General features: G+C 37.7%; 1 long non-coding RNA gene across 1 annotated transcript in view; it reads right to left on the reverse strand.

Moving 5' to 3' along the window:
• Nucleotides 1-900: 900 nt before the first annotated feature.
• LOC137619515 (uncharacterized) overlaps nucleotides 901-15318 on the reverse strand; it is a 19827-nt gene continuing 5409 nt past the window's right edge. Inside the window, exons 2-3 of the long non-coding RNA XR_011039920.1 lie at nucleotides 14169-14267; nucleotides 901-2221 (exon numbers count right to left, since the gene is read on the reverse strand). This is a non-coding gene — a long non-coding RNA (uncharacterized lncRNA). The remainder of the gene's footprint in view (nucleotides 2222-14168; nucleotides 14268-15318) is intronic.

The raw sequence follows: 15318 nt of genomic DNA on the forward strand, positions 1-15318 counted from the left end.
TGGCTGGTTTATCTTGATTACAAAGGGTTAGGAACAAAGTAATGAGGCTAAGAATGGGTGTCAGAAATAATTCAGTACCTAGAGTGGAAATGAATGTATTAAGGTGGTTTGGCCATGTAGAGAGAATGGAAAATGGCTGTCCGCTGAAGAAGGTGATAGATGCAAGAGTTGATGGGAGAAGTACTAGAGGAAGGCCAAGGTTTGGGTGGATGGATGGAGTGAAGAAAGCTCTAGGTGATAGGAGGGTAAATGTTTAGAGGCGAAAGAGCGATTATCCGGTAGGCCCTGCTGCTTCTTCTGATCGCCTTGGTGACCGCTGAGGTAGCAGCAGTAAGGGATTCAGCATATGAAGCCTAATTTTTGGTGGATAACAGGGGAGGGTGGGCTGTGGCACCACAGCATTACCAACCAAACACCTCTGAATACCTCGTCAGAGTAGGAGTGAAGAGAAGGAAATTCACCTTTTGTTCTCTTTTTTCATGTCAAATACCCGCCAAAATTGTGGGCAGTGCCTTGGTAGATATGTAGATAAATTATTCTACTTTTCTGGTATAGTTTAATACCATTATTCACAATCAAAAATACTTGTACACGAGTGAATTACCAGAATATGATAGGCTATTGTTCCCCTACCTATAAGAAAAAAAAAAAGACTGAACGATACATGCATGATGTTGCTAATTAGACCACCAGATATGTTTGCCCAGTAGCTTCTATTTTGAGCAAACCTGCTTATACGTCTCGAGAACATTGACCTAGATTCGACGTTAAGTAAAAGAAAATGCAATGAATGTTGCTATCATTAGACGACAGTTTCGAAAGAGAAAGATGAAATTGTATGCATGGACAAAGATGAAAAAATATGCACATTTAAAATGATTAATTGAAGGTTATATTCACATGAAATTAATGTAATTTAGTTAGCAGATTGTGGAATGAATTTGAATCATTTGCTAGAAAGATTAATGTTAATTTACCTTCAGTCACACATATAGATACCTCGTTTGCAGTACTTTACACAATTCTAAAAATTATACAATCTAAACATATGTTAAGAGGTCCTGCTGAAATTGCCATTTGATTTAACAGATAAGGAAAATCGAAAAAAATAAAATTAGCAGCACATTTTTCAAAGAAGTCCTTCCTTATTTACATTTCTTGGTTTTAATTGATTGTTAATGTTCAATTTCCTAATTTTTCAAAACATTCATAATACATTACATAAAATCAATCCATTCAAGATTACCTATAATAATTCCGGCTAATTATTTCAAGGGGTAATAGGAATCCTTAATTATTTGGCATATTTGCAATCTCAACTGAATTGGAAAAGTCAAACAAGGTTATAAATGTTGATCTGGGCTTAATTTTCAAGTTAAATTTTGTGGGTTTTGAATGTACTACAAAAAAATAGTAAACAGTCCGTTTTTCACATAAGGTGCATAGATTTTAAAAAACTGTTGGGTGTTAGAATTTACTAATATAAAATAACTTTGGGTGTTAAGAAATTACTAGAAAAAATAGTAAACAGTGGCTTTTCACAAAGACGAATAAAATTAAAAACAAATTTAAATCAGCTGTATATATGCTGACTTTTTAAAGATCAAGAACTAATAAAATACTTACTACTAGGCTGAGTAAAAGTTAATAGCTTTAATAATTAAATGACGGCTTCCAGAAATAGATAAACTTTGATAAACTTGAATTAATCTGGTAATATTAAAGTAGAGATATATATAACTTATTTACTATAACTATACTATAGTTTTTTATCTTCAATTATTAATTTCTATAGAACCTAAGGGATATAAATGGAGTGACCATTGGAATACAAACTACCCAAAATCTGGTCGGTTGAGCATTTAAAAGGAATTTATAGTAATGTGCTGATATCTTTTAATAAAATTTTGGTGATAAGACAGGCCACTTCAGTTGAGACTATTTGGTGTTCCTTTTGAAGACGGAAATTTACCAGGAAACATTCTGGATTTTTTCTGTGGTAAATTCCAACTTGTTCGTTGATCTTTCCTTCGCTCTTAGTACATATTTGCAATTCGAATTCTTGTTGAAACCAGAAATTAACCAGGTAAAGTTCTTGGATTTTTTCTGTAGTAAATCCCATGTTCCTTGATCTTTTCCTTGTCGTTGGTACATATTTGCGATTCGAATTCCTGTTGTGAGTAGGAGGCTATCAGTAATTTCCTTCTCTGATGATTCAAGTCTGAAAAATAGATAAAAAATAAATACATGATGATTGCACAGATATATCCATATTATCTATATGTTTTACTGGATCCTTCATTATCAAGACTCTCATTTTAGTAATACACCCTGCATGATATACCATAAATATGAAATATGCTAATGAATTAGATGGAAACTAACGGAAATTATGACAAACTAGATATGTCCACGACATTTATAGTAACAAATATTACAACTGAAAGCATATCTTGTGAAGTGGAAAAGTATTACCCCTTAAATCCTAACAAGGAAATACTTCCACTACAATAATCTGATCACTGGCCTGTGGTAATCCATTGACTAACACCAGCTCTCTTAATCCTTCAATTATTCAATGTAATCCTCAAGATACTCAATAAACCATATTTCCCTAAATAAAGCATTCTACTTTTCAACAGATGATACTTGGCTAAAATATACCCATTAAATATATCCAAAAAAATATGATTTATTGACAGTGTAACAGTTTCAGGTAAAGAATATTTCTTAGTATACAAGAGTATAGTATTATATTATTACTAGCCAAGCTACAACCCTAGTTGAAAAAGCAAGATGCTATAAGCCCAAGGCTCCAACAGGGAAAAATAGTCCAGTGAGGAAAGGAAATAAGGAAATAAATAAATGGTGAGAATAAATTAACAATATATCATTCTAAAAACAGTATCAGCATAAAAACAGATATGTCCTACATTATTATTATTATTATTATTATTATTATTATTATTATTATTATTATTATTATTATTAGCCAAGCTACAACCCTAGTTGGAAAAGCAAGATGCTATAAGACCAAGGGCTCCAACAGGGAAAAATAGCCCAGTGAGGAAAGGAAATGAGGAAATAAATAAATGGTGACAATAAATTAACAATATCATTCTAAAAACAGTAACAGCGTAAAAATTATATTTTCAATTTAAAATAAATTTTTGAATATACTTACCCTGTGAATATATATATAGCTTACGTCTCCGACGGTCGACAGATTCCAAAAACTCGCGAGCGATCGCCATGATGGCTGCCGGGTGTGCCCCTTGGGTGTGCCCACCAGCGCCGACTATCGGCCAGATACCGCATATACTTCTCCAGGAGTTCAGTTCTTCTCAGTCCGTTGGGTCTCTATCGGGAAGGAAGGGAGGGCCTTTAATTATATATATTCACCGGGTAAGTATATTCAAACATTTATTTTAAATTGAAAATATCATTTTTAAATATTAAACTTAGCCGATGAATACATATGTAGCTGATTCACACCCATGGTGGAGGGTAGAGATCAGTATTAAAACAATAAAGGCATATATGCTCAAGAGTTTTTGACAAAAATTCAAAAAACAAACTTAAGTATAAGTATCTGATAAGGAAACTGACTCATTAGACTGCTATCCTTACGAAGCCCAGCGATCCTCTCAGGATGCTGAAAGACTTCTAGGAGCTGTTATAATCAGGGTGAACACCCCTATAACAGGACCTCATCAATACCCTTGATCTGGGCGCTCTCAAGAAACAAGTTTGACCACCCGCCAAATCAAAAGATTGCGGAAGACTTCTTAGTCTCCACGTACAACCCAAAAAATTAAAAGTTTCAAGAGAAGAAAAAGGATATTGGGATTAAGGGAATGTAATGGTAGAACCTTCACCCACTACTGCACTCGCTGCTACGAATGGTCCCAACATGTAGCAGTCCTCCCTCATAAAAAGTCTGGACATTTTTTAATTAATGTGAGGCGAACACAGATTTGCTCCTCCAAATGGTTGCATCTATAATGCTTCTAAGGGATCTATTTTGATTGAACGCTACTGAAATTGCCACCGCTCTAACTTCATTATCACTTAAATGAGAGTGAGCCTCTTTAATTAAAAGTCTAATAAAATATGACAACGCATTTTCTGACATCGGCAAGGTGGTCTTTTTTAACCGAACACCATAAATCCTCTGAAATGCCTCGCAGTATTTTGGTTCTATTTATATAAAATTTAAGAGCTCTTACAGGGCACAGGACTCTTTCAATTTTGTTCCCAACAATTTCAGATAGACTGGGAAGTTCAAACGACTTAGGCCATGGAGCGAGCATACTGCTTTATTAGAGCAGAAGCCGATATTTATGCTGAAGGCATATACTTCACTAACTCTTTGCGGTAGCCATGCTCACTAAAAAGTGTGTTTTGAGTGTAAGATCTTTGAGTGATGTTGAATTCAACGGCTCAAACCTTTCAGACATAAGGAACTAACGGACCACGTCCAAATACCAAGCAGGAGTAGTGATCTGACACTCCTTGGAAGTCTCAAAAGACTTGATAAGGTCAAGAAGATCTTCATAATCAGACAGATCTAAATTTCTATGTCTAAAAACTGAAGCTAAAATGCTTCTGTAGCCTTTAATAGTTGAGGCAGAAAGGATGCGATCATTTCTAGGATAAAGTAGAAAGTCTGCAATCTGTGCTACAGTGGTATTGGAAGAGGAAATAGAGGAGGACTTGCACCAGTCTCTAAATACCTCCCATTTGGATTGGTAGATCCTGATGGTAGAGGACCTTCTAGCTCTTGCGATCGCTCTAGCTGCCTCCTTCAAAAACCCACGAGCTCTAGTGTCTCTTTCGATAGAATGAAGGCAGTTAGACAAAGCGTGAGGAGACTTTGATGAAATCTTTTTACAAGAGGCTGATGCAGGAGATCCATCCGTAACGGGAAACTTCTTGGAATGTCCACCGGCCATAGAAGAATCTCTGTGACCCATTCTCTCGACAGCAAGAGGGGAGCAACCAACGTCAACCTGGTCCCTTCGTGAGAAGCGAACTTCTGAAGAACCTTGTCTAGGATCTTGAATGTTGGGAAGGCATAGATGTCTAGGTGAGACCAGTCCAGCAGGAAAGCGTCTATGTTGGCTGCCTCTGGATCTGGAACTGGAGAGCAGTAAGCTGGGAGCCTCTTTGACAGTGGTCGCAAAAAGATCTATGGTGGGTTGACCCCATGTCATCCATAGCTTCTCGCACACAGTCTTGTGCAACGTCCACTCCATGGAGATGACTTGTCCTCTTCTGCTGAGGCAGCCCGCTAAGACATTCATTTCTCCTTGCACGAATCTCGTCAAAAGAGAGATGTTTCTTGCCTTAAATGGAGTTTCTTCTGATCCGTGGACCAAAGACCCGAGCATTCCAGACTGTCCAGTGGCGCTCCTCAACCCAAATCCGATGCATCTGAATACAACACATGGCTTGGGTTCTTGATCGCAAGAGAAAGACCTTCTCGAAGTCTGACGTTGCTGTCCCACCAAGTCAGACATGTCTTGACTGAGTTGGAGACTGGGATAGAGATACTCTCTAAGCCTTTCTCCTTGTTCCAATGGTTTAGGTGAAATTGGGGAGGGCAAAGGTTGAGTCTCCTCAGAGAGATAAACTGCTCCAGCGATGAAAGTGTTCCCACAAGGCTCGATCAAACTCTTACAGAGCAACCGTTTTTCTCTTGCAATTGACGGACTTTTAACAGAGCTTGTTCCATTCTTGTGGGAGACGAAAAGGCCCGAAAAATTCGACACTGTATCTCCATCCCCAAATAAAGAATAGTCTGGGATGTAGTAAGTTACGACTTCTCTACGTTCACTATGAGACCTAGTTCCTTGGTTAGGTCTAAAGTCCATTTGAGGTTCTCCAGACAGCGATTTAATGACGACGCCCTGATTAGCCAGTCATCAAAATAAAGGGAGGCTCTGATCCCTGAAAAATGTAGAAAGCTTACTACATTTTGCATGAGCCTTGTAAAAATAAGAGGAGCAGGACTGAGGCCGAAGCACAGTGCTCGAAATTGGTACACTACTTTCCCGTCCACAAACCTCAGATATTGTTGAAAGTTTGGATGAATCGGGATGTTGAAGTATGCATCCTGAAGGTCGAGAGAGACCATCCAGTCGCCTTCCCTTACTGCTGCCAAGACAGATTTGGTAGTCTTCATCGTGAACTTTGTCTTGACGAACACATTGAGTGCACTTACATCTTAAGTACTCCTGCAGTGAAAGTGGCTGCCAGTTCATTAGAGCCATCCCTTATGGCCTTGTTCATGCATGACATAATTTGTACAGCAATACATTGTCCACTGGAGAGACCTTCTTACTTAAGGCTCCCAGGGACTAATCCAAAAAAATTAAATACTTCAAACGCTCGAAAAACTCCTTTCAGGAGATGGTCTAGCTCTGAAGACGACCATAAAATCTTGGAGCGTCTCATGGCTAGACGATGAGGAGAGTCCACTAGGCTTAAGAAGTCTCCCTGGGCAGAGGCAGGTACTCCCAAGCCGAGAACTTCTCGTGTCACACCAGACGCTCGAGCGAGAAGCTAATTTAGAAGGAGGAAAAGAAAAAGCACTTTCCTAAACTTCTCTTGGATTCCAACCAGTCTCCCAGTATGCACATGGCTCTCTTGGAAGAACGATAGAGAACCGACTTCGTATATGTAGGAGTCGAAGAAAGTCATGCCAAGAGAAAACTCAGACGGCGGGGAACGTGGAGCAGCCGTTACAAAATGAGTAGGAAAATATTTCCCTAAAGAAATTCATAACTTTTTTTTTTTTTTAAACAAGGGATTGTTGGACAACCCTAGGTTCCTCCTCTTCTGAAGGAATCCCCAAAGATACATTAGTTGAAAAGGGGTCATCAACTTCTTCTTCAGAAGGCACATCATCTAATAAATCTAGTCTTGCGAGAAGGAGATTTATATTCAGAATGACGTGAAGGAAAAGCCTGACAGGCTACATCAACTTGTATATGAACAGAAGTTAAAGTTGGAGGGTCGATGTCACGTTGTGGCTGCAGAGAATGTTATTCTACTACACGTCGTGACTGAAGTGACCGACGTTCAAACGTTACGTAGTAATAGTGGCGACTGCTGTTCGATGCCATATCGTGACTTCGGTGTCTGCCGCTCGACGTCACGTCGTGTCTGCAGCTCAACGTCACGTTGTGACTGCGGTGGCTGACGTTCAAAGTCTCAGCGGAACTGCAGTGACTGCTGATCAAAGTTATGACTCGACTTAACTGACTGTCGATCAAAGTTACATCGAGATTTATGCTCCGCATATCTTGCAAAACACTTAACTTCAGATCAACCGCACTCGGAATAGATCGTGACGTCGGAAACGTCTGTACATGAACTTCATCGCTATGAAAGGGACTCTCATGATGACTACAGCTAGGACGTTGATCTTATTCTCAAGGAATTAATTTACGTTTCAACAGTCTCGAAACCTTACGCCAAGGTTTTTTAAGAGAGGAATCATCGGAAGACGAGGAGAACATCGTCTCTCCTGTCTTATGGTAAGGACGTGCTTGAAGAGCAATGTCTGATACCTTTGAGGGAATGTCTGTTCGTTGGTTTACACCTCTCACTCCCTTAGGTCCTACGACATTCCTTCTCCCTGGGGTAGGGGAGCCTGAAAGAGGTCTCGGACTAGGCAAGCGACAAGCATGAACAGATGAACCCTCCGCAACACTGAACATGTTTTTCGCACTTTCTTCACTGACACTCGCATTTCTTAATAATTTTACATTAGACATGAATAGAGCTGATTTCTACCTGAAGCACGCAATTCTCCCTTAAATCAAAAGGATAGAATTGCGAAATATGTCGTATAATGTAAGCTCATTAGTACAATATGAATCACACATGCAAAAATTAATATAAAAGTTGAATGAGCTCAACGTTGTTTAAGTTCGTTTTCCAAGTCAGTACCGCCTACAAAGAATAGGCATAGGGCGCTTATAAACAAAAATATAAAATTTATCACGGTGTTTAGTATAAATGGAAAGAGAATTGAAGAGGCCTAATAAAGGTGGGTGATATAAAATATATAGAGGTAAATTTTATTTATAAAGTGATAAAATAATTACTAAAAGCCTTTAACACACTTCCGTACACTGAGGGAAGGGTCGGCCATCTTTTCTCTATGGAAAATCCAGAGAGATTAAAAAAAAAACAAGGGTAAAAAATTTTTCTCTCCTTTCAAAAGAATTTCTTTTGAAGATCGTATCGCTTGAGAATAATCCAACACAGCGAAATTCATAAAACCATGAACAAGTACTTCACCAATCAGTAGAAACTTGAGGTTAAGCGCGAGCAGAACCAATGCTGTCACTACCACTGACAGAGAAAAACTGAACTCCTGGAGAAGTATATGCGGTAACTGGCCGAAAGTCGGCGCTGCTGGGCACACCCGCCAGCCATCATGGCGATCGCTCGTGAGTTTTTGGAATCTGTCGACCGTCGGAGACGTAAGCTATATATATACAGTATTCACCGGCTAAGTTTAATATTTAAAAAACAGATATGTCCTATATTATTATTATTATTATTATTATTATTATTATTATTACTAGCCAAGCTACAACCCTATTTGGAAAAACAAGATGCTATAACCCCAAGGGCTCCAACAGGGAAAAATAGCCCAGTGAGGAAAGGAAATAAGGAAATAAATAAATGATGAGAATAAATGAACAATATATCATTCTAAAAACAGTAACAGTGTCAAAATAGATATGTCCCATGTAAACTATTAACAACGTCAAAAACAGATATCCTATATAAACTATTAACAACGTCAAAAACAGATATGTCTTATATAAACAATAAAAAGACTCATGTCAGCCTGGTCCACATAAAAACATTTGCTCCAACTTTGAACTTTTGAAGTTCTACTAATTCAACTACCCGTTTAGGAAGATCATTCCACAACTCGGTAACAGCTGGAATAAAACTTCTAGAATACTGTGTAGTATATGATGAAGGCCTGGCTATTAGAATTAACTGCCTGGGGTGTTTCCACTCTTGAAAAACAAAAACGACCTTCAGCTTACTACACTTTACAAGTAAATGTATCATCGTAGTTGAAATGGCTTACAAAATTTACATTATATATTGTATGGGTACTCCATAAACTAACTCCAACTATCATATCACATTAATTTATATAACTAAGTGGATTTTTAGTTAATTTTCAATCACTGAAGGAGCTTAACCTACCCAGATTTACCATCTTACTTATCTTACCTTGAACTATGGAAAAACTTATCACACTATTTGCAACCTGAACTGAATTGGAAAAAGCAAACAAGGTTATAAATGTTCATTTGGGACTAATTTCCAAATATATATATATATATATATATATATATATATATATATATATATATATATATATATATATATATATATATATATATATATATATATATATATATATATATATATATATATATATATATATATATATATATATATATATACATAAGTATATATACATAAGTATATATACATAAGTATATACACATAAGTATATACATAAGTATATACATAAGTATATATATATATATATATATATATATATATATATATATATATATATATATATATATATATATATATATATATATATATTTCAATACCGTACATATTTAACGTTACTGTCTACTTCATCCATGGACCAGCCTATACAACACTATTAAATTCAAAACTTGGTCTTATTCAAGTCACGTCTTTTAACATTACTAACCACAGGATAATATATGTCTTTTGCTAATAATATCCAATGTTATTTTAAATCAACGAAGAAGCTATTTTTTTTAAAGCAAACTATCAAGGAAAAAATGCATGGTCTAGGGAAAATTTTATCAACATGTCAGGGAGACAAACTTATCATAGAGTTTTCTCCCTTCAAAATTTGAATTCCTCTAACTTGGAGATTCAGCGAGTGGAAATCTAGTTCATCGAAGTCTAGCATATTGGGACATAGCAAATATGGGGTAAATTTAAATATTGCCAATATTGCAGTGTAGCTTCCCCTTTTACTTCTAAGAAACTAGTCCTTACACTTTGCCCTTTTATACAATTCCTTGTTTTGGCATAGTGAAGCAGCTAAAACTTGAAAATGGCCATTGTACATTTCCCTTTTAATCTTCTTACTCATCATGGATTGGATTTATGAACTTAGGCTATATAGCACAGAACTAGTGCTTATGAGGCCATTAAATGCAAAACTAAAACTAAAGGAAAACCCAACAGCTACAGGTTAAAAGAGGACTAACAGCAAGATGTAGGAGAGAAGTGATAGCATTGCCATTAGCAAAGGGAATGCTGCAAAAATACTTAACTAATTCCTAAAGTACCCAAGGCGAGCTGCACTGAGTTGCACTACTCCCTTGTGGCTGCTCACCATAATAATGATACTTTACTTCTCTGGCCTGGAAACTATCAAATAACCCCTAAACGCAAAGTACTACCGTGTTTAGTACGAATGTCCACATATTGGATTTAAACTTTTCCTTGTTAACAAGCGAGATCATGGATCATGGGGGTAAGCTTGGCCCTGTAGCACTTGTTCATTGTTAGATTAATGTCTTTATTTTCGTTCTCGTGCTTCTGACATTGTCATTCATTAACTGGTAACTATACTTGCCATTGGGCACTGCCTAGACAAATGGACACACCCCAACTAAAACATTTTGATCAGATTTTTTACCAGTTCCAATGTAATCAACTGAGTAGCCAGACATATCTTATTGCAGCAAAAATAAAGTCTTGAATTAATACTTTGACATACCAGGTCAATTACAATTTTAAAAACATGAAAATTCTAATTTTATTCATTATATGAAAGCCCAACTAGATCCATTACATGGAATCTTGAATTCATTCCATTGATTAGAAAATATAATGCATATGGGAGCAATCACTCTACTTAAATCTGTTGACCAGGAAATATCCTTCAATTCAGTTGCAATCCAATCCTTCCCAAATACTACAAATTTTCAAAGTAATTTGTGTTTTCCCTAACTACAAAAACCTGATTCTTTCAATAGGAATATAATTCAGCCAAGTTCCTCACTTTATAAACCTGCTTCCTTCAATGGGAATAAGAATTCAGTTTTTAAAATTTGTAACAAAATGTTTATAGTTGATAGTGATTGAAACGCCACTTTGACCTTCACCTAGGGCATGCATTGTGATTGCAATGGCCTGTTGGTAGCATCCTTAACAGGTGATCGCTAGACTGGGGTTAAAGTCCCACTCAAACTCCTTAGTTCCCTTGGTCGCTGCAACCTCATCATCCTTATGAGCTAAGGAGTGGGAGTTTGGGGGGAGCCTATAGGTCTACTAGCTTAACCATTAGCAGCCATTGCAGGTTTCTCCAGGCTCGCCAGTAAACCCAGGTGAGTGCCAGTGAACTCCAGCAAGCACCAGCAAAGGCTGGAGAGTTAGCAAACACTAGCTAATGCTGGCGAACATTAGCAAACGCTAGCGAACACTGGCAAACATTAGCAAAAATGCTAGTGTAGAATGGCAAGCATCAGCAAATGCCAGAGAGAGTTGAATAATGGCAAACACTGGCAATGAGAGTGTTGACTCTTACCTGTAACAATAAGTACAGGTAATATGAGTAAAAGTAAAGCAAGCAACCTGGGTTGTTCACAAGACTTTCGTCAAGCAGAGGAGCTCGCCCACTAATTGATTGGTTTAAAGTTTTCTGGCATCCTGACATCTAAGGTCATTGACACTGATATTTATTTTATATAAAAAATAAAAGTATATTCAATTAAAACCATAAAAGTTGAATGTCATTATAGAAGTTAGTTTCAAGAAGACCTGCTTCTGAAGTAAATATAAAAATGACGCTCGCATAGTAGGACACATCATGTCCAAGAATCTTGGCTAGGATGTACCTGCCATCCTCACCTCGAGCCTCAAGAAGATTTCTATTTCTGAAATTATCTTAGTTGGGGCATTCGGTCACAAATGCCCCACTATTAAAGGTACTAAACAGTCGTTGCTATACGGTTGATGTTGGCCCTTCAGCAGAAGCTCGTGTCAACCGAGTGTGACCAATATGGAAATGACGAAGAGATGTGTCTCACTTTTGGGGCATCAAGTTATACCTCCAAGGAGATATTACATTTGTTACTTCTCTCGTTTTATTGCCATCTAGACTATCCCAGTGCTGTTGCCATTTATTACAAAACAATTTCTTGGATACCTTCTTGGTAGCAACTTGATTTTAGCATTCTTCACCAGTAAATCTGCCTTCTCATTCCCAGACACACCTACATGTGCTGGAACCCAACAAAATCGAACCATTATGCCTCTCCGTCCAATAATAAAAAGCCATTCTAAAATCTTTAAAACTTGAGGATTACTAGAATTAACTTCTAGAGCTTAAAGGACACTCCTTGCATCACTAAAAATGGTAAAATTACCCTCCTTCTCCAACGCTATTTTCTCAATAGCGGTTAGTATGCATACAGTTCGGCAGTAAATATGGAGCTGGCCTACTAAACTTGCTAAAGGTCATTGGATGGCTGTGCAACAATGCAATTGACTTTTCTGCAAAACTAAGGTCTTGTGAAGTATTCATGCTCATGCTACCCACCACAGGGGGTTGGCAAGTACCTTTATCCCCTCCTCTAGGAAGGGAATGAAAACGGCTGTGCTGACCTTGAAAAAGTCGCACAAGGATCAATGAGCTTTGTTATACCAAACGGGCATTATGTAGGTAATAACACAGTTATAATCTACGTGCAGCTTCTTCCTTGTAAGAGGCTGTAACCATGAGGCACAGGTCCTAAAGTACTAGGCCTCAAAAAGCTCCATGAGCTTTGTTGTGCCTTGCAGGCACGATGTGGGTAATAACCTTGAAGAGCTATAGCATACGGGCAGTTTCTACCTCGTATGAGGTTGAAACCATGAAGGCACAGTAGAGCTACAGGAGCTTCGTTGTGTCCAACATGCGCGATGTTACCAAGAGTAAAAAAAAATTATAATCTACAAGACTCATCGATGGGAGAGGTGCCGACCGCAAGAACTCAGCAGGCATCACCATTTGCAGCAAGGACCGCAACAGGAAATTGCAAGAAACTCAGTTTTGTATCATGAAGGTATGACAGCAAGGAGCAGGAACTGCAAGTATTGGCCGAAATCCGTTGCCGCCAAGTTCCGAAGAGCAAGAGCAAGACAGGGATTAATCCAATTCTTGCTGGAGGAGTCCCCCAGGGGGAGGAGGGGAACCCTTAGGCAAAGGCCGTCTCTACCGCGTGAGGGAAAGGCGATCAACCTCCATTGTCACTGCCTGAAATTTTCCTCGCAAGTGGCAAGATTGCTGGACAGTGGTTGGTGAAGGGTAACTCTGACTTGGAAAGTTAAGTTGCCCAACACCTGATGAAGGTTAATTCTCCCTCGAAATGAGCAGTTATCCAACGCCTAGCGGCGAACCTCCAGGTAATGCTCTCTACTTCCCGTCAACGAGCTAAACTTAAGCGGAAGGTTGGCATCCAGAGCTGCCTATTTAACATATTCAGTTTCTGGGTTCCCCCAAACGAGATTACCCCGAGGGGATCCCCAAAGGGAACCAGTCGGCCAGTCCTCTTGTTGCTACATTGGAGCTGCAGGAACGAAGGTGAACAAAAGCTGAGAGTGCTGCAGTAAATTTCAACACCTTCAAAAACCATTAGTTAGAGTGAAGACCCAAAAAGCCCAAGGAAAGTAGGAATTGCAGCAACGGAAAACTTTCACTGTTGGTGGCCGACATAGCTTTGCTTAGGGAAGCCCAGATTGACCATCGCAAAACCAAAAGGAATTTTTAAAACTTTATGGCAGTTGCTTTTAATTGTAAGTTAGGTAAAAGGCTTTGACGGGCGACCAAGGCTGGATCTCTACTTTAATGAGCCAAGCTAAAATGTGACAGTTGTTTACTTAAGCGTTTGTGAGAGGGGTAGTTGGTCTACCCCTACTACCCCACTCCGCTAGCCAGCGGAGGGTAGTTACACCTCGCAAAAGTATTAACATTTATTTCAGCTATTGCCAAAATATCATTTCCTACATAAAGAGCGGAAGGTTTGTATATAGTGCCGGAACAAATTAGTTATCTAAACAACAATACATCAAGAGAAACTCACCTTTGGAAACACTTTGTCATCTTCCTCATCTATCATATTTTACTCATTTCAGCGTTGAATGTTCATCTATCAAATGTTCTCTGCGAAGGGCTTCTCAATCTAATAGAAAAAAAAGGTTCATCAGTTACACAAATCTTTTGAAACAAAGTATACGTAAATGCTTTCAACTAAAAAAAAAAATATCTGAATATTTATATTTGCCTGATGTTTACATACTTTACCCTGTTAAGTTAAATATATTGCATGCAATGATATTAAATATATGGCGCTACATAGTCTGTTTATATCAAATAATTATACTTGTTCCACTATATAACAATTTTTCTTATATGTGACCCTTATATCAATTCAAAGGTTTATCTTAGCCAAACCTTTCCAACCATTATTGTTGGCTAAAACCATTAATTTGAGTTTCTCAACATCTAAATTGCACAATCATTGTTTATATTAATTTGAGTTTCTCAACATCTAAATTGCACAATCATTGTTGATTCTCACTGAAAAGTTGTGTTTTAGAGATAACAATGCAATAAAACAAGTTTATTACAAAATGTTCAAATGACATATAAGCATCAATCACACCAAAACCAAATGGAAAACTGCATAGCTCAAGTTTGTCAGAGAAACCTGGGCTTTATGTCAGGAAAACTGTTAAAAGACTAGAAAACATACACCACAAGTAAACCAAACTGGCCTAACTTAACTTACCCTAAGGTGCTAAATGGTCATTCTCATTGATTCTAGTTTTCACGGCCTAACTTAACTTACCCTAAGGTGCTAAATGGTCATCCTCATTGATTCTAGTTTTCACGGCCTAACTCCCACATTTCTTAATGGTGTTCTATCACTTAGTAAACCTTGATTAGAGCTTCTTAAGTACGTCGTATCTTAATTAAATGCCATTATAGAGAGATTGTATGCCCAAAAGCATTTATTACACATGTGGCAGCCAATGAGTAATTAAAAAGGACCTTCCAATTATATATTTTTCCTCAAGCACTTCCTACAGCTATTAAATAAATCCATTAGGCGTTAAAAAAATATTCTGTGACTTGTAGAATAGTATTTATGAATGTCTTCAGCTAATTAGGATAATTCGTAAATGTTCCAAAGAAATATTAAAAAGGCCTAACCTCATATGACAATAGCA

This window comes from Palaemon carinicauda, chromosome 26, assembly GCF_036898095.1.
Source record: "Palaemon carinicauda isolate YSFRI2023 chromosome 26, ASM3689809v2, whole genome shotgun sequence".
In the NCBI taxonomy this organism is placed as follows: domain Eukaryota; kingdom Metazoa; phylum Arthropoda; class Malacostraca; order Decapoda; family Palaemonidae; genus Palaemon; species Palaemon carinicauda.